This window comes from Podarcis tiliguerta (genome assembly GCF_965153285.1).
Source record: "Podarcis tiliguerta genome assembly, chromosome: 6".
NCBI classification, from domain to species: Eukaryota; Metazoa; Chordata; class Lepidosauria; order Squamata; family Lacertidae; genus Podarcis; species Podarcis tiliguerta.
Window position 1 is genome coordinate 16204374 of NC_139539.1, and position 21111 is coordinate 16225484.

A 21111-nucleotide genomic window follows, 5' to 3' on the forward strand; every position below is an offset into this window, starting at 1 on the left:
AACACTTGTTTGCATTTCTAATTGAGAGCCAAGGGTTGCTTTTCAGGAGACTGAAGATCTTTTGTTAGAGCTTGATAGGTTCTACAGGTTAAGCCTATGCAGTCAGAATCAAACATACTTAATTCAATGGAATTTGTTCCCAGGAAACTGCACACAGGCTTGCAGTCATGCTGATCTTAATGAACTTGGGTGTCATGCTATGTTCTGCTGCCTTTTGGTGTGTGGGAGCAAGGATAAATTTGGATTATGAGAATTTTTGAAAAAATGCCTCTGCCATTGAGCTTTGACAGTCCCTGCTCAGGGAAAATGTCAGAGGAGTTACAACAGAAGCCAAAAGGAGTTTGAGGAAGAGGGGATTTCTTTGGGGTGTGAGGGGTTGTAGCTCAATGGAAGAGCACATGTGTCATGGCCCCAGGATCAAGCAATGATCTGGACACAGATCATCCTGGATGTCATCCCTGTGAAGAAATCCACTGTCCTTTAAGTCATGGAACCTCTAGTTCCTTCTCCTCTGTCTGAGACTGAAAACATTCTCTGAATTCTCAGCATCTTGGGTTTAAATTTCCAATTTAAACTATCATGCGGGGGCAAGGGAAAGTGAAACTTAAAGATTCCAGTTTTCTATAGTGTTAGGCAAGTTCCAGGTGAAAGCACAAAAATTAGATTCATTTCTCAATGTGAACGAAAGGTAAACTGCCATGAAATGGGGCTGTCATTTTTAACAATGCCTCTCTGGAGTTAGAAAATCATCATGCAGTCGATAATAATATTATGCGTATTCTGTGGGCAAGTTGGGACTCTGCTGCTAAATACAAAGAGAGTTAATATTCAGGCATTTATGTGTCGGCAATCATGAAGGCACAAAAAAGGCACAGCAGGACTTCCCAGGCAGATGAAAAAAATAATTTTTAAAAAGCTGTTGAAGTTTCAAAAAAAGATAGAAAGCAATAAACTAAGTAGCACTAGATTGGGTAATGAGTCAAATGCAAACCTGGACTCAGTAAACCTTGGGACGGTAATAATAATAATACTATATTTTTAAAATGAAAGTATATCAGCAAGAAGTTAATTAACATTGAAGAGATATTCTTCAGGTTCTTTCTGCATCTTTATTTCTTTTTTGAGAATTGCACCTTTATTTCTTAAAGGAGTATTTCTACATGGGTTTGGAAATCAGGGGTGGTTATGATCCAGCTGGGTTTGGAAATCAAAGTTAGGTCATGATCCAGCTACAGAAGTGAAAGGGAAGCTTGACAAGGCTTCTGTCCAAAGGCAACTGGCTGGCTGGCTGGCTATCTATCTATCTAGCTAGCTAGCCATTTAGCTATCTAATCTCCTATTGTTTCTTCTATCATGGGACTCTAGGACATACATATGGGTCCACATGAACCCCCCAGTCAAGCATTAAACCGCCCTGGACCTGCTTAGCTTCAGTGATTTTGCTGTACTGCATGGCCTGCAGGTGTACAGTTAATAATAATAATAATAATAATAATGCCCATCTGGCTGAGTTTGCCCAGCCACTCTGGGCGGCTTACAGCATATCTAAAAACATAAAACATCCAGTGTTACAAACCTCCCGATACAAGGCTGCCTTTATAAGCCTCAAATTCCATGATTTTTGTGCCACTCACTAAATCTCCATGCGTGAGGTTTACAGGTAGTGCCATGGACGCAAGAAGAGAAGAAGAGTTTGGATTTGATATCCTGCTTTATCACTACCCTAAGGAGTCTCAAAGCGGCTAACATTCTCCTTTCTCTTCCTCCCCCACAACAAACACTCTGTGAGGTGGAGAGACTTCAGAGAAGTGTGACTAGCCCTAGATCACCCAGCAGCTGCATGTGGAGGAGTGGGGACACGAACCCGGTTACCCAGATTACGAGACTACCGCTCTTAACCACTACACCACACTGTAAGCAAGCTACATTCCTTGGGCCCAGTGTAGGGGCATTGGCTGGGGCCCACACATGCTTTCAGGGTCCACCAGTATCAGTGTTTTCCTTGGGGCCCGGAGTTGGGTGTATTTAAAGCATGTCTTTCTTTTAAAAGCTGCCCAGTTGAAGTCCAGTTTAATGATAAAGAGCCATAAGATAGGGAGAGGTGACTTTCCTTCAAGTTACCCATCAACAGGGAGCAGACTGAGTAGGCAACACAAAGGTCACCTATTGACGGCCATCCCCACTTTGCTGAGATGCGCTGTATTTCAGTTTATAGTCTTTGTCTCTTAACTTTGCATCTATATGGCTCAATTAGCATATGGATATTTTGTGCAAATCCGCCTCCTCTTTCTGGCAATGAATTGCCACTTTTTAATGCGTAAGTGACCAGCCTACTTGGGGTCCCTGGAGATGGCAGTGCTACATCTCTCAGCCTTCTCCACAGTTGCTTATCTGTGGCCTGACTTCTGAGGGTGCGTGAGTGGGCAGCGGTCTTCCCCACGTGGAGAGATCATTTCTGCCTATTCAGGCTTCAACTTAAAGCTGCTTCTGCCATTGCAATTTCCTACCTGCCCTTCACCATAAGATCCCAGGGCAAGTTGCCTCATTTTAAAAGTACTCTTGCTGTTGTTGTTGTTTAGTCGTTCAGTCATGTCCGACTCTTCGTGATCCCATGGACCAGAGCACGCCAGGCACTCCTGTCTTCCACTGCCTCCCGCAGTTTGGTCAGACTCATGTTTGTAGCTTCAAGAACACTGTCTAACCATCTCGTCCTCTGTCGTCCCCTTCTCCTTGTGCCCTCCATCTTTCCCAGTATCAGGGTCTTTTCCAGGGAGTCTTCTCTTCTCATGAGGTGGCCAAAGTATTGGAGCCTCAGCTTCAGGATGTGTCCTTCCAGTGAGCACTCAGGGCTGATTTCCTTAAGAATGGATGCGTTTGATCTTCTTGCAGTCCATGGGACTCTCAAGAGTCTCCTCCAGCACCATAATTCAAAAGCGTCAATTCTTCGGTACTCTACTCCCAGCTTTCTGGCCCAAGTAGTTTACCTTCCCTTTATCCAAAAGTGCTTTCCATTTTATTGCTTCTTTCTGATTTTATTTCTCAGCAGATTGATGCAGCTAGCTGCTGGCCCTGTCCTCACTACCATTGCTCATTTGTTTTGTCATGCCCACCCCTTAAAAACAAAAAAACAAAACCCACTCTCCCATGCCTTTTCTTTTCTCTATTCAACAGGGATAGGAGTAGCTGGTAGGGTTTGCCTTTTAAGGCCACCTACATTCCCACTTCCAGTGGCTGGGATGTCCCTTCAAAGGTGGATGTATTGGTCACCCTCCATTCTGCCACAGGCATTGGTGGGAAACTGACTCACAGAGCACCATTACACCGGTGAAATTATGGTTGCATAATATTTAATTTCTGATCTGATTAAGACAGGCACAGAGAGCCATCTGCCCTTTAGATATTTTGGACTCAAACTCTGTTGGAAGTGCAACAGCTGGAATCATTCATTTTTATAAATTAAGGGGTTAATTCTGTCCTCCATGTTAGTCAACTACCCAAGAGGGGTGTGGAGGTGTTTAGTAACCAGGTGGAGTAGCATGATCTCCACTAAGGTAGCATGTGCTCTGATTGGTTAAACAGTCATACCTTGGATCCTGAACACCTTGGTACTCGGACGTTTTGGCTCCCGAACGCCGCAAACTCAGAAGTGAGTGTTCCAGTTTGCGAACGTTTTTTGGAACCCAAATGTCTGATGAGGCTTCCACGGCTTCCTATCGCTTGCAGGAGCTTCCAGCAGCCAATCAGAAGCTTCACTTTGGTTTTCGAACGTTTTGGAAGTCAAACAGACTTCCCGAACAGATTCCATTCGACTTCCAAGGTACAACTGTACAGGTCTGAGGCAGCTTTCCTCTGCATGTTTGGCTGAATATTTTCCTGCTTTCTGTTAGACATGAACTAAGTAAGACAAAAATTCTCTGTTCTTTTCTCTTCAAGTTATACACTTTTCGCTCAGTTTGCTCAATAAAGTGTTATGAGGACTTCCCTCTCTGGACTCCATTTGTGTTATTTAAGTGACTTTGCTAACAAACTCCCATCATGCCTGACCATGGTGTTTCACAACATCTAGAGGGTTACAGTTTCTCCATCCCCAGACAATGGGTAATAAGGTTTTGAACCTAGAAGCTATAAATAAAAGCAACAAATACACACACACACTCACACTTTACCTTTGCAGCAGTTTGTTTCTGTGCCTTCACAGCCCATTAATCACCTTTTTCAGGTTAGGAAGTTCAGCGGCAGCAAGGCTATAACTTTAGAAAAGCTTAATGAAAAATAATATTGGTTTCCTCTTTAAATGCATAGATGTGCCTTCAGCGATACTTCAGAGTCAGTTGGAAATTCATTTCTAAGATTCAAACAGTAACAATACATCTTATTATTAAATGTGCAACACAGGGGGTTCTCCTGGCAAATAAATCTCCTGACAGCACCAGGTTCTCCAGGACTTTCTCTTCCGTTCCATTTCACCTTCCATTTCAGCCATCCCCTAGGCCGCCTTCCTGCCCTCTCTCTAAAGGATTTGTTTTCTTCCCATCTGCTGTCCTTTCCTCTATTGCTCTGCTGTCTGGTAAATCATTTTTGTCAAGATAACTGGAGCTTCAAGGGCTTGATGCACAGGTTAAAGTCAAAGGCACATATTTATTCTTTCCCTTAAAACCAACGAATCAATTTTCTCTCTCCCTGGCACCCGCAAGCAACTTCTCTTCTAAGAAAACATTTCCCTCTTTTTTTTTTCCTTTTCACTAAACACTCATCAATACATCTTGGAGCTGAAGAACATCTCCAGCTCTTCATCTTGTTGCCCAATCTTTCTGAAATCCACAGAATGAACATATCAAAAGTCTGGCATTATGGACATGTGTGTGTTTGCTGCTATTTGCTCATGGCTGCTGTTTCCTTTGAGGGGAGGGGGAATCATGCAGGTTTGTTATCCCACATAGCAGCAAATTTACCAGGTCACTTTTTAATAGGGTGAGTCCAGAAAAACAAAAACTCGCCTTTGACTAGAGAAAAGACAGCCTCTAGTGCTGTTCCACAAACGTTTCCATTATGACTGAGAATTCTTCTGAACTAAGGATAGCAAAATCACAGCTAAGAAACTCAAATTATATATATGAGTAACACCCTTCTTTGGAAATTAAACCAATGCCCAGACTTTAACATTTACTCACAGAAACTTATAGCTGAATAATATTTACAGTCACATGCTTCTCCAAGCATGGGCTTACAATCTCTTCTTCTAACTTCCAACAACTGTATTTTCCTCTCTTTCCAGAGCTCAGCGCTCAACTTTCTGTATCTCAACTAGGCCATGCCTTGCAACTCCTATGAGAGATTCCCACTTTCACCTTATCCTGCAACTTTGCTCTTGTTCTTTCAAGCAAAGAAGCACTCCAACACTCTATTCAACTTAGCAGTGTTCACAGTGGATTCTAAAACACAGTCCTCTTGCTTCCCGTAAAACAGATTCTATCCTTTGCTAGATACCTCCCATGTGAGTAACGTTAACCAATCACATTAGAACTACTAGAGAATTCTCTAGAATTCAATTGCCAACCAATCAAAAGCAAACACATAGCAATGCATACAAGCATTTACAATTTCTGTGAATTAAATTCTTATGTTTCACAAGTTCAACAGAAGTTCTAAACAGGTTAATTCTGAAGTAGTTCTCATGCTTCTGCAAGGACATAAGAACCTTGCTGGATAAGAAAAAGGCCTATCTAGTCTGGCATTCTGTTGCCACATAGTAGCTCTCCCCCACTAATGCCACAGCAGCTGGTATTCAGATGCACATTGCCTCTGTTACTGGTTGTAATATATATCCTTCAAGACTAGCAGCCATCAACAGCCTTACCTTCTATTAATTTGTCTAGTCCTCATGTACAGCTGTCCGTGTTTGTGGCCATCACTGTTACTTTGGGGATCCAATCAATTTGAGGGCATTCCAATTCCTGGCCAATGCACCAAAGCTATTTGGGCTTTTCCATTAGGGTTTGATTTTGCTCAGCAGCAACCCAGTGAGACAGGGAGTAAAGCACAGTCAGAGATAACAACAAGCGAGTCAAGATTGTAGCACAAACACGTCTATTGGCTTGTTGGTGTGCTAAACTTAGTGGCATGGTGAAATCTGAAGAAAAGAAAGCAACTCAAAGCAACTTAAATATTACGAAATTTAAAGAAAATGAAGAGAAAGTAAAGTGACTTAAAGCAATGAAACATAAGCTGCAGAAAGTTATTGACAAGGTAATCAATGAAAGTAATTAATGAAGTCCCCTTCTACATTCCACCAGCCCATCTAGTTGTGAAACACTCTTGCTAAGTCACCTAAATATATGAGTGAGCTGGAAATTAATATATAGTTGTGAATCGACAAGTTTGTGGTCTTCAGCCAGGCAAAGCATGCAAAGCAGAGTTGGATTTAGGTAGCAGGCAGCAAGAGAAAAGGGAGTTATTCAAATCCCCTTGATCATTTTGTTTAGTTTTTCTGAATCATTTCCAAACACTACAGCAACCTTTATGTGGTGAGACCGTACACAGTATTCCAACTGAGATTTGTAAAACGGCATAATTACACTGGCAGTTTTACTTTCAATCCCTTTCCTAATGATCCCTAGCATGGAATTTGCCTTTTTCACAGTTGACACCTGATGCTTCTAATGGTACTCCTATGCGTCACCTGAGGCAGGCCGCTTCATCCTGGTGAATGGCGCAGCTGCTCCTGGCTAACCTGAGTTCAGTTGCAAGCATTTTGAACCATTCTAAGGACTGGTTCAGCAAGCATTAAGCAACTTACATTGTTGATTTCTTCAAGCTAAAATATGATCGCTTCAAGTTCATAATGTTTCTCAATCCACCTGCTCATTGAGTGAGCACCCAGGGTTCTTCTCCTATCAGACTTATCTTGGTTCAACACCTTTTATAATAATAAAAAATCAGGACATTTTTAAGGCGCATCGGAGAAGTGGTTCTATAAACAACACGCATGCTGGGAGAAAGGGAATGTGATTTTTGTGAGATGTGTATTGCTAGGGAATGGGAAAGATATATAGAAGAATGGATCTAAGGAGCAAAACCAACCTACAAGTTGTAATCTTGAGTTGTGAGGATTATAGAGAACCCTGAATTATGAATGTGGTTTCATAAAACGTATGATCATAGAATCATAGAATCATAGAGTTGGAAGAGACCACAAGGGTCATCGAGTCCAAAAGCATATCTAGTATACCTTCCTCTTCTGTTTCCAGCTAGATGCCTTTGGATGTTCACAAGTAGGGCATTGTTGTTCCTGCATTTCAGAGGCACACAATCTGGATTTCCTTAAGCACACGTAGACAAATAATATTATACTTCTTTATTATACTTCTTTGTTTCACTTCTACTCTCCCTTGCTTTGACTTACCCAAGGGATGGAGAGGCTGTGGCCCTCCAGTTGCTGTTGGACTCTAACTCCCATCAGCCAACATCACCAACATTCAAGAATGAAGGGATCTGTAGTTCATCTGGTGGGCCACAGATTCCCCGTTCCTGACTTTCACCATTGCCCTAAACATAGATATTAAATGAATCCCATTTACGTACTTTCCAGTGTTTTGATTCTAAGCTTTGGAATGTTAGGTTGGGAGGAATCTACCCTTGATAGTAGACTATGACTTGGCAATTGTGGTGACACCACCTCTGACCCTTCCTCTTGGGGCAATGGTGAAGAAGAAGAAGAGTCTGGATTTGATATCCCAATTTATCACTACCTGAAGGAGTCTCAAAGTGGCTAACATTCTCTTTTCCCTTCCTCCCCCACAACAAACACTCTGTGAGGTGAGCGGGACTGAGATACTTCAAAGAAGTGTGACTGGCCCAAAGTCACCCAGCAGCTGCATGTGGAGGAGCGGAGACGCGAACCCAGTTCACCAGATTAGGAGTCTACCGCTCTTAACCACTACACTACATTGGCTGGTGAGGGTGATGGAAGAATCACATTGGTGTTGGAGAGCACAGGTGTCTATGTATCTGCACCCACCAACAACCCGGTGTTCTCTGGCCCTTACTGCTGCCCTTCCCCACCCTGGTCCTGCCAAGTGGTAGAGCTACTGCAGCCAAGAGGGGGCAGTGCTGGTGCCCCCGCTTCATATGCCACGATGACAAGCGAGAAACCATTCCTATCAGTGACTGCCTTTCCCCCTTACATATTTCTTCCATTTGTCCTTCCTTGGCTTTGTATGAATGCCTAGAGCCATAACTTGTAGTGATTGAAAAACTGAAAGCAGAAGCTTTTACAGGGAATGTAGACTAATATCCACTGAAGACAGGAGGTGATGCCTTTTCTGCTTCTAAGCTACTTTGAAGGGGGGGATATGAATCGTTTGATCTGAGAAAGCTGGAGGTAGAGGACTGCAGAATGTTTCTGTTTACACCTGCTGGGGTGTAGGATTGTCCTGCAACATGGGAAAGGACAAAATACAGACACCCTTCATTTCACTGGGGAGGGGATGTATATTCAGAAAGAAAACTATGTTGCAATATTCTTACGGTTTCAGAATTTGAAATTCAAATTTCTTCCTGAGCATATAGACCTGATCCAATGCCAGCAGATGATGGCCAACAATCCTAGACCCTCTTACCTGTTAGGAAGCCACATTGAGAACAATGGACCCTACTTCTCTCTTTATTTTTTAATAAATTTCTATACTGCCCTTCATCTAATGGCCACAGGGCGGTTTACAAGATAAAAGCACAAAAATGCACAACATAGTAATAAAGTAAAACAAAAGCCCCTCAGTAACCCTTTCTGTGTAGATACTCATTTATTTTATTATCAGTCTCACCTTTCCTCTGAGGAGTCCAAGGTGTCACGCATGGTTTTCCTCTTCCCCATTTTATCCTCATAACAACCCTGTGAGGTGTATCAGACTGAGAGGCAATGACTGGCCCAAGGTCATCCAGCAGACTTCATGGTTTGGTGAGGATTTCAACCCTGACCCCACCAGGTCCGAGGCCAGCACATCTAACCATGGCTACATTTGTATACAATTGCATTGTCCAACACCCTGGGAGCCTTCAGTATGTAACATGAAGTATTGCACAATGTCAGACAATATGTTTAAGCAAATTAAGTATTTCTGTACTTTGCTTTTTTCACTCTTAGATAAAATCTGACAGAGGTGGGCAGTGGGCTGGAGAAAGAGAAACTTCTTTTCCCTCCTCAGATTTGCCTCAACTTCTTCTCCTACCCTGCACCCACTTTCCCAAGAACTGGTGCTTTGCAGGGCGCTGCACATTTCATCAATGGATCAGGAGCCTACAGCTTGTTTTGGTTTCTGAGCTCTGCAGGAAGGGTTCAAGAGGCTGAATCTGCAAACTTTGTGAGGCTGGAAGGGGGAAGATGGATGACTAACCTGGACAGGCTGTCTCCTACATCCTTCTCCACAACCTGTGAGTATTCCCTCCCTGGACGTGCAGAGAGATCTGCAGGTGGTGGAGACAGCAGACAGAACTCTGCAGGGCCAGCTGTAATGTCACTGGCAATAACAACGAAACCTCTTAAATGCTTGGAACGTGCAAGGAGCTTTACGGATAGTGGAAACCTTAAACAAAATCAACAAACTCACATAAGGGGGAAACCATTTAAATGTACAGAGTGTGGAAATACTTTCCCAGATCCCGGAACCCTAATGAAACATCAGCAGACTCACACAGGGGAAAACAACAGGTATTATGTGTATTTTAACAAACTTAATAGAATTGAAGATTATAAGTCATGGGTGTGTGGAGAGTGTGTGTATGAACAGTGCTTAGCTTATTTATTTTTTTAGTTGCTATTTTGTTAATATGGTTTTAAAGATTATAAATGCTGTACTTATTTGTTAATCATAAGACTTTTGCTGTAATTGTGATGCTTATCTTACTTTTTAGTTGCTGCTTTGCTAATAGTGTTTTATAGATTGCAATTGTTTTGCTGGTGATTTGTTAATTGCTTTATATGATTTGTGCAGTATTTGTGATGTTCCACTATGTCATTTACTGTTTGTAAGCCGCTTTGAGATTCATTTGTATGAAAAGTGGCATAAAAAAACAAACACACACAAACCTGGGACCTGGGTGGAGTTTGGGAGGCAAGATTTGGCATGGAACCTACAAAGAAACACAAAAGAAATATGTGGGCCATTGAATGGAGTTACAAATCTTTCATCCCCAAGCAATATTATCCACCCACAATAGGGTAGGGTAAAGTACGATGCCCCCACAGATCATAACACCACTTTCACTTCATGGGTTTGATCCATCTTGAGCTTTTCCAGGTGTGCCTGTTCCTACATGAGAGAGTGAAAGTGGTTGGGTTTGTGGTTTGCTTTCTAAGAAAGTGAAAATGTCTGCTCACTTTCTTCAGTTACCTGTTCTACATATAAGCAATTTCCCACATTATGTTTGCACATTTATTGTCTGGATTCTGTTATGATCTGTGGGGGCATCAGAATTTGTTGGCCATCTTTCTACACCAATCAGCATGGGCATCATTTGTGAACTGGAAAGGTGGGAGATATCTTAAAGGTAAAAGGACCCCTGACCATTAGGTCCAGTCGTCGCCAACTCTAGGGTTGCGGCACTCATCTCACTTTATTGGCCGAGGGAGCCAGCGTACAGCTTCCAGGTCATGTGGCCAACATGACTAAGCCACTTCTGGTGAACCAGAGCAGCACACGGAAATGCCGTTTACCTTCCCATTGGAGCGGTACCTATTTATCTACTTGCACTTTGACATGCTTTCAAACTGCTAGGTTGGCAGGAGCAGGGACCGAGCAACGGAAACTCACCTTGTCACGGGGATTCGAACTGCCAACCTTCTGATTGGCAAGTCCTAGGCTCTGTGGTTTAACCCACAGCACCACCTGTTTCCCGGGAGATATCTTAATAAATATTAAATGCGGAAAGGGGCAGAATCAGATAGCAACACATACAAATCCCTCCCATTGTGTTAGCTCTTTTGCTCTTATTTAACGTCGGGTTCCTAGCTGTGTATTTCTCCCTGTGCTGCTCTGGTCATCTGATTCAGCAGAACTGCCAATGCAGATATACTTCCATAACAATTGAGGTAGTTCTCACATTGCAGCATTCCAAAGCAACTTTTGCTCTGCCAGTGCTTCATTTTTTATGACACTTTGTCCCTAGTGGTGAATTTGTGTCTGGAAACATCTGCCTTCCCTTGGCTGCATGAAATCAAGTGGTGCAGGAAATTCATTATTCAATGTAAGATAAAAGGATAGTTCCCTCAACTCCTCCTCTCTCTTGCCGAAATGCATGTGTGCTGCATATATCTCTGAAAATGCTCCTTACCTGTGTGGCACAGGGTTCCTCTAAGATTGGATGAAGTTGATCAGAAATAGCCATACCAAAAGGTCAGAGGGGCGCCAGGAGGCTTCCAGATGAAGTTGGAAGTTGAGACATTTCTCACTCCCCTCTCAACTGACCCTTCACACACACACACACCCATTTTTGCGCATACCCACAGTGCAGAGCATTTCCTTTCAGAAGAAGGGTAACTGTCTCACCACTGCACCCACGGAACACAGAACACATGGCCTGCATCTCCCAGAGAAGAGCCCTTAATCCCAATTTTATTTTATTCTTTGGTAGATTTACAAAACAAAACACACACTAATACAGTGGCACCTTGGTTATCGAACGGCTTGGCTCCGAACAAATCGGCTCCTGAACGCCACAAACCTGGAAGTAAGTGTTCTGGTTTGTGAACATTTTTCGGAAGCTAAACGTCCGATGCGGCTCCCACGGCTTCCGATTGAGTGCAGGAAGCTCCTGCAGCCAATCGGAAGACGTGCCTTGGTTTTCAAACAGTTTCAGGAGTCAAACAGACTTTAAGAATGGATTAAGTTTGAGAACCAAGGTACCACCGTAAATAAGTTTCAGAAAGGGGCAACAACATCATCATCATCATCTTCATAATTATCATCATTTATTTATACCCCACCCATCTGGCTGGGTTTCCCCAGCCACACATTAGATGCAGATATACAAATTCTTTTTTTCTTTTTAAAAAATCAAGACTCCCTGTTTGGAACAGGGATAAGTCTCCCGCTGCTCTACTTGCCCCCACCACGACCCCCTCTCCCAAATGCCCCTGCTTCAGAACTTACCTCACTTTTGGCTGAGTCTGGATGAAGGACTTCAGGCAGCGTAGTCCTGTCTGAACCCAGGCTTAGCTGGCTCAGCCAGAGAACCACCTCTTCCAAACTCTGCTCATCTGAGCAGATCTTGGGGTGGTCTGCTTCTTTGCTATTTTCTGCGTGAGAAACCATAGCCAACAGCAAATAAAATATTGTACTCTTTGGCCAGAAGTACATTTTTGGCACAAGGAATTGGGAAACCTGCAGGGTTTTTGCTTTGCTTTTCTCTCTCTCTAAAATCACCTGGATTTAAACTATACAATATAGTTTACAATATACAACAATATGTTTAAATAACGGATTTAAGATGCACAATATTATGGTCATGTTGTTGCCATCTAGTGGCCAAAAGCTGAGTTAATTTGTTTAGGACAATGGAGGCTAAGGATGTGCGAGAGCTCAAGTTGTTTATAACCCTCCCTTCAAAAATGGATGCCACTCTGAGGCCAGTGTAAAGAAACAACAGCAGCAGCAGCAGCAGCATACTTGTTGAGTCACATTTCTGAGTGGAGCCTCCACAACGCATTCTGTGAACAAAGGGTCAGTGTGTTTAAACAAGTTCTTTATACACCCATGGGTAGAATAGTTTGCTTCCAGGCAAGCGGGTAATAAGACAGCTGAGTCCCTTCCAGGGTTGCCATATTTCAAAAAGTAAAACCAGAACACCCTGAAGTTGTTGAGCTTCTTTTTACAAAAATGCAATTTTTCAATTGACTTGCCTAAGGTCCAGGGCAAAGCATCACCTTTCCACCCAGTAATGTTTGGGGAAATCTGGATATATAGAAGCCCTATGTACTGAGCTGAATCCTAGAACAATAGGATCCAGAATGCAGCAGTCTGATTGGTCCGCAGGAGCCACCCAAGCCAGCTCCAGGTGGAAGTGAATCAGCAACCTGACTGGCCTGCAGGAGCAGCCTGGAATTAGCCAATCACGTGGAGCCCATTCTGTAAATAATATATATATATAGCTAGACATTTTGGGGAAAGATTCATTCATTGCTATTATGAGCTGAATAAAGAGCATGAAATTCACACTCGACTCTGAGTATATTTCACCTATGCACCTCCCATCAAGAAAGATGGCAAGGCTGATTGACTCAGAGACCATATTCGGCCATAGCCCACCCTCTGGGCTACATTCCAGCCATGGACAGGATGTGGTCACATAGACAGGACACACACAGGCAAACACACAAAGGTGCACAGACCCCTTCCTTAGTGGATCCATGTAAATCACCTCTCTACTCAAATGATCGACTTGATGAGTGGGGAGGAAGTGGTTTGCAACACCATCAGGACACTGGGCTCTGCCTTCTGCAGGACTCTGTAATTATTGTTTTTGGAGTGCCACTGCCAAAAGCAATGGACTGTTGGGAGCTAGAAAAACATTGATCGGGGGTCCCAAATCAGGCCTCCTAACTTGGAGGTTGCCACCCCTGCGATCCTTGAATTCAAGCGCTTTTTAAAAAACAAATGCATCCACACCACTTACTGGTTGGGAAAGAACCCTTGGAAAACAAATTGTTTTTTCTCCTAAGCACTCTGAAAGAAAGCTAATAAATACTGAGCCAATTCTGAATGCAGCCAAAATGCTGTTGCTCCCTGGAATCTTAATCAGGTTTGGCACCAGAAAGAAAGAAAAAACCACTGATACAGTTGTTGGGAGGAAGAACGAGTTGGAGGTAGGCTGAAAGCCCATTTCTACCTTCACGGGCAATAGGGGAAGCATGGAGAAAGGGGGGGGGAATGGGCAAAGAAATTTTTTTTTTTTGGGGGGTGAAAGTAGCTGCAGATAATCAACCTGTTCCTTTTCCAGTTTAGTAGATGCCTATTTCCCAGGTTGCAAACCTGCCTACCTTACACTATAGCATTATAAAATGGAGAGATGGGGAACCTGTGGCTCTTTATATGTGGCCGAATTCCAACTCAGGCTCAGCCAGCATTGCTAAGGAAAGGCCACTGGTTTGTTTGTTTGTTTGTTTGTTTGTTTGTTTGTTATTAATACTACTATCCCACGTTTTTCTCCAAGGAGAACAAGGTTGGTGTACATATGTCTACCCTGCCTCCTCTAATCTTCGCAACAGCCCTATGAGGTAGGTTAGGCTGAGAGGCAATGACTCACCCAGTGAGCTTTATGACCAAGTGGGGATCTGAACCCTGGTCTCCCAGGTCCTAGTCTGATACTCTTAACCACCATACTACACCGGATTCCCTGCCTATAAGGTGGAACCACACCTGCAAGGCTGCAGGTTCCGCACCCCTAGCTAGTGTTGTGGGAGAAATTTGTTTCAGTTCATAATTAAAGGCGAATCTTACCAAACTTACACTATCTGAAAAAAATATGCAAACTGAAACACAGCCACCCTTCAAATTCGCACTGCTCTGAATTTTGTGATACAGCTCTCCTGTCGTAATGAGCCCAGAATTGCACGTGTTAGGGTAAAGTGTGCATAACAATGGATATATTAACGAAAATGACATACAAATCTGCAATATTTTTAGGAGAAACTGATTTCAAAAATGTGTGCATTAGTCAAAACTGCACACACAAAAATGTGTAAGTTCAGAGAAACAGGCATGCAAATGCTGACAAATTTTCATGAGGATTTTTAAAAATGCAAATTTCTGAGGAAATGTGTAGGCTTAATTTAAGACTGGGGGGGATGGACGAGAAACTGAGAAACCAAAAATGATAGAAGTATCAGTCCCTACCCATGACTTTAATGCAGCTTCAGTGTAGAAGAGTTAAAATGTGCTAAATTAGCTTCTTGTCCATGTTATTAAAACTTTTGGATTGATGTTTTAAATTGGGACATCACTTGAAGCATTCCAATAATATTTTCTTTTAAAAAGCCAAATTGTTTGAGTGAAGCTTCTGGGTTGTTTTTGGGAAGCCTCTTAGTCCCCAATCATGCCCAGCATTATTCATTCTCTCCTGCTGTGCCATCATTAGAGGAACACTTTGCATTCCCAGGGATTTTGCTTTCCAGCAGTCTGTAGAAAAGATAAACCTGGCATGAAACTTTGAAAAATAGACCTAAAACAGAGTAATATCATCAACGTATAGTGTCACAACTTAAATATTGTCCGGAGGCTCTAATCTGGAAAACATTGTATGCATAGGCTTCCCATTTCTAGTAAGTCATGGGGAAAGACTTGAAGCAAAGACACGGTTGGTTCTGGGAGTTAGCAAACCTGGGCATGTGCCAACATCCATGTGGCACTAGGGGCTGCACTACCAACCCCAGAACCTTTGACATCTCTTTGTTGTCACTGCCTGCTCACCTGTCCTCTCAAAGGCAAGTACCAGAGCAGTTTAACAATCAATCCCTATTCACAGGGAATTGTAGTTCTGGGGGAAGAGGAATAGGGGTCCCCTAATAAGTCTCAGAACCCTTAACAAACTACAGTTCCCAGAATTATTTTGGGGGAGCTGTTTAAAGAAGAATAATCCTCCTCTAATTGTAGAGTTGAAATATGAAGCTGCAACAGAATCAAGGAGAAGCAGCCGCAACCCCCACTGTTCTTTTTTCCTCTGGCTGTTGGCATGGATTGGGTCCAGGGAGATTTCAGTTCAGCATGAAGCATGCCACTTTGCTTTGTGATCTGGGATTTGTGAGCCAGTGTGGTGTAGTTCAGAGTGGTGGACTTGTAATCTGGTGAACCGGGTTCGATTCCCCGCTCCTCCACATGCAGCTGCTGGGTGACCTTGGGCCAGTCACACTTCTCTGAAGTCTCTCAGCCTCACTCACCTCACAGAGTGTTTGTTGTGGGGGAGGAAGGGAAAGGAGAATGTTAGCTGCTTTGAGACTCCTTCGGGTAGTGATAAAGCGGGATATCAAATCCAAACTCTTCTCTTCTCTTCTTCTTGTCCGGATCTGATGCACAGTCCTAATAAATCATATTTGTGTGTCCATATAAATAAAGCTGTTTCACAAACGAAATCAGAAACGCAGGTTGGATGGTGTGAAGCAAATCAGCAAATGCCATATTTGAACTGGCAAAGTGGCTTCAGGTGTTTATACATAAAGAAACTTTCTTTTTTTAAAATGAAGCAAGCTGTTTAAAAGGGGGGAGGAGTAGCCAATTTATTACACAGGATTTGCTGTGCATTTTGCAAGGCTGTGTCAGAACCCTAGTGTTAAGCAAATGCATGAGCTCACATTGTTAATGAATCATCCCAGCAGAAATGGCAACAGAATCTAATTTGGTCTGGGAAGATCCCATGTTGACAGTAGCCTTTCCAAGATTAATTGCATCTACTCAGAGTAGGTCTATTCTTTCCATACCTGATGGAAATATGTCTAAAAGTTTTTCATTGTATTTCCTGTTTACATATATGAGACTGCAATTCTACCTAATATGTATAGAAGAAACACAGAGGAACAATATTATCAAACACAAAAAAGAAATTGTGGGGAAATATTTTACCAGCTCCCCAAATCTCCCTCATAGCATTGAAGGGAAAAATTTCTGGTGTTTACCTCATTTTACAATATGCATTTTCAAGCACTTGGAGGACAGGATTAAAGGGTTGTCTCCAATTAAGACAAACTCAGAACAAACTCACTGAAATCAGCATGATTAACTTCCTCTGGGTATGTTGTAATGGATTCAATTCTGACCACATCTCACTTGAGGTAAGTTAAAAAGATTTGCATGTAAGACCAATCCAGAGCACTAAAACATCCTCAATTAAAGTATACAAACAAAACAAGTTGGTTAAAAAGCACGACAATTATAACAATTAAAACAACAACAAACCAACGTAAACAGTAAGACCAGAAGTTGAAGTTCAGGGGAATGCATGGCTAAACAAGTCTGTCTTCAGAAGCCACTGGAATGCCAATACAGTGGTACCTCGGGTTACAGATGCTTCAGGTTACAGACTCCGCTAACCCAGAAATAGTACCTCAGGTTACGACCTCCAGTATCAGAGGTGATATGCCTCTGAATATCAGTAGTCAGTGAGCACATGCAGGAAGGGTGCTGTTATTCTTGTGTACTGTTTGTGGGCTTCCATTTTTTTTATAATAACATTTATTAGTGGTTTTATAGTTACAGAAGAAAAAAGAAAAAATATGAAAGAAAAAAAACAATAAAAAATTAACAAACAATACATCAAAAGTAGAAAGAAAAAACAATACATCAAGACAAGAAGAAAAAATAAAAACATTTAAAAACACATCCAATTTCCATAACTTTATCTTTCATTTACTTGTTTCCTCGACTTCCTCACACCTCCCTTTTTTGTATTCTAGTTCAACTTAACTAATTCAGCAACTCCTTTCCCTCTTTCTCATTTTTTTGTTCTATAATTTATCTTAACACAATCTAAATTTAAATTTTCCACTTTAACCCATTAACAATCAGTTTTTGCTTAAATCTTTATAACACTTCTGCTAAAACCTTATTACTTCATTCCAGTATTCTTCTAACATTCATTAATTTTACAGTATTTCTGTAAATATACTTTAATTTTTTTCCAATCTTCTTCCATCGACTCTTCTCCCTGGTCTCGGATTCTGCCAGTGTTTGTGGGCTTCCAATAGTCATCTGATTGACCATTGTAGGAACAGAATGCTGGAGTAGATGGGCCTTTGGTCTGATCCAGCAAAGCTGTTAGGTTCTTTTGTGGAGATACTTAAGAACTTCTATCTCGGTCACAACAAATTGGGATTGTTTCCCAAATGGAAGAATGACATTTCCTTGGATGTTTGTTCCAAAAAAGAAGCAAGGCTAAATGAAAGTCTGCTTCTTTCAATTAATAATTGCAATGCCTATTCCAAGAAGCAGAACTCTTTACTAAGGGGCGGCTAAATAAATCAACAAATTAATAAAGAAGGTTTTTATAATATTCCATTCCAGCTCACAGGGCTGAAACGAACGATGCACACACTACAGTTAAGGGATGTATCATTTAATAAGGGTATATATAATACATATAGACACCCCTGCTGTTATAATTATGCCTTTTTAAAATTCTGTTGCATGACTGTGTACCTTCCTTGCCAAGAACATAACAGCAATTATCTTTGGCTCTCTTGTTGCTTTAGTTTTAATGCCTTCTGCTTCATAATAATCTGAAAGAGTCTAAGAGCCTGGCAGCATTGTGAATTCTGAGATTAATGATCAAGAAGGAATGGCAAAATAATCATCAAAATTCACAAGCCAATGGTTTTGTTTAAAATACTGTGGGATTGAAAACTATGATAGGAAAGTTGTCTGTGTTGTCAGGAAAGTTGTCAGGAAGATGAAATGTGCCTTCATTTTTTAAATGTTCTTGGTCAAAACAAGAATGAAATACACATTTAAAACAAATGTTTGAATAATCAGTTATATAGTATGCTTCTTCATTTTTAAAACTCAAAAGCGTCGCTATCAGCATGTGCCTTCAGGTGTGATGTAACATGGAAGAATCTCTGAATTGTGCTTCCATGGTGTTACCCATGGAAAATCTCTTTATGTGTTTGTGGCCACAAGCTCCTTTTTAACTTCTTCATCCTATGTGTTGAACTGAGGAGGCTTCTAGATGAGCCAGGAAATAGCCCTACCATGAGCTACTTCTGGTGCAGCAGATAATATGTGTCAGCCGTTGTCAGTAATCAGTACTAGACGGAGTTGGCCTGGCCCAATACATTTTGGCACCTGAGGTGAACCACAAAATGGCACAGCCCACCCACCAGAGAAGAAGGGGTGAGAAGAAGATCTACATTGTGAGCAAGGTGGGGGAATCAAATCAGCTTTACCTGATGGTTGAAGTGGGAATGGAAGTATGTCGCAGGGGGCAGAGGGGCCCACTTTGAATCATGCCGTGTGAGTGCAAAGCCTAGGACCTCCCAGAGGGCAGCCCCCATCATTTCCTCCCTAGGGATGGGAGGAGACCAGCAGCACCTCTTATTTGCCAAAGGACTGCTATGGAGGCATCACTGGGAAGTTTCCAAAGAGGTGGCAGCAGATCTGTTCTCCAAGGAGCACACCACAGCTGCCAGTGGCACTGTGATCGCAGCAGCGGCAGCAGGCAAGGCATTCCTTGGCCAGATCTGCTGCCCCTGTGGATCATGTGACCTGAGGCGATTGCCACACTTTGCCTGATGGGTGGGCCAGCCCTGGTATTAGGACCGAAAAAGGGGAAATGTTTGGCTGTGTGCGCACATTGCAATTGCCCCCTTTGATGGCATCAAGGCCAGGCAACTTTGTTACCTCCCTTTTCTTTTGATCTCCTGATCTCTAGATCAGAAATGAAGTCTCATAATATGCCAGTCAGTGGAGGCCAACAGAGTCTCTGCACGGCAGGCAATCCGTTTGTTGAACTATTTGTGAATGTAAGCATCTTCCATGACTGAAATTGGACTCTATCTCATGTTGCTGTCCATAGGAACCAACTCCCAGGGGCCATGGAGGATTTGGCCCCCACAATAAAACATTTGAGGGGGCCGGGCACTCACAAAGTTGATGGTCATTCCCATTCAAATGGTGTGTGGGCACTGTATCATGTGATCAATTATGTGGGGCGGGGCTTACCTGGGCCCCCACAATATTTTGTTCAAGTTGGCACCCCTGTTGCTATCTCACTGCCAACTATTATGCATGGTGGCTTGTGCTAGCCCACAGAACAAACAGGGTCAGGGAAATCGCTTGCCTGCATTTTCCTCTTCTGAAACGTAAGCCATCCAGATAGTAGATCCCCATATTCCAGTAACGGAGCTATTCTAAAGCCATACAAATGAAAGTAGCATCAATGAAGCTGTGGCAAGCTCCCTCAATAAAGATGGGAACTGTTAAGTTGTGGGTGAGCATATCAGACAACACAACTCTTCTTACAACAGCTCTTGTTTATTCACAGGCCAGAACAGAACTGAACTGAACTGAAGGGTTCAGCCAGCCAGCTCCACTACAACGCAACAGTAACCATTTTCTGTAACTATCCAATCACTGAACGTCACTTTCGATCCCTTATTTGCATATGTGGACCTGAGTGAAAACAATCTACAGTATCCCCTGCTGGCCCAGGGTGAGAACTTCAGTACATAACAGAAACTAGGTAACGTTACTGGGCTTAGACACTCCTTGTCAGTAACACCTGAGAGGTCAGAGAATCTGTATGAGGTAGCATTTGCTAATATCCAGCAGCAAGGACTCTTAACTACTTTCCCCTCAGCCAGAGGATTAAGGCAAGGATGAGACATCTAAACTAAATGGAAGTTTATTTAAACACACTTGATGAGGATTAAAGCTTACTGTTATAAGGCGCAATCCTTCATCTTAGTCAAAAACACTTTGCATAAATAATTAAGAACTGGCCTTATAACTTCCACTTTAAACCTGCTTCAGGTTAAACTATTTCCTCCTAGAATGGCTATTTGTTCTACTAAGCCAATACAACACTTCCATGACCTTTTCCTTCCTCTCAGGGAAATAATCTAGGTTACCCTGCCTAGCAAACCCCTAACCATCCAGCTAATCCCTAGCTAAGTCTTTTTTAAGACCAATCCCAGCCCTGTTTGATGTCCACTCTAACTGACAGTTTAATTGTCAGGTTCTAACTTTTTGCTCTCTACTCCCTCCTGATTGGTTGACACAGCACCCAACACTATTGGGCTTCCAGGTTTCCAGGAGGAGAACCCAAGGTCAATCACAGGAGTAACTTTATGCTTGCTGCAGGAAGCAGTTGACCGGAATGCACAATCCACACTGATACCTATACATATACATATCTAGTCAACTCATCTCTAGCTGTGTGACCCTCCTGGTACATTTTTCAGAGTGGAATTGCTTAACAACCAGTTGAATAGTGGGTAGACATAGCAGACGACACAGCGATTCTTCCAAAGCAGCTCTTTATTTGTAAGCTGGACAGAACTGAACAGCAAACAGCTCAGCCGGCCTGCTTTTATAGGCAGCCAGCTGTCAACAATGTAGTAACAACAACCCA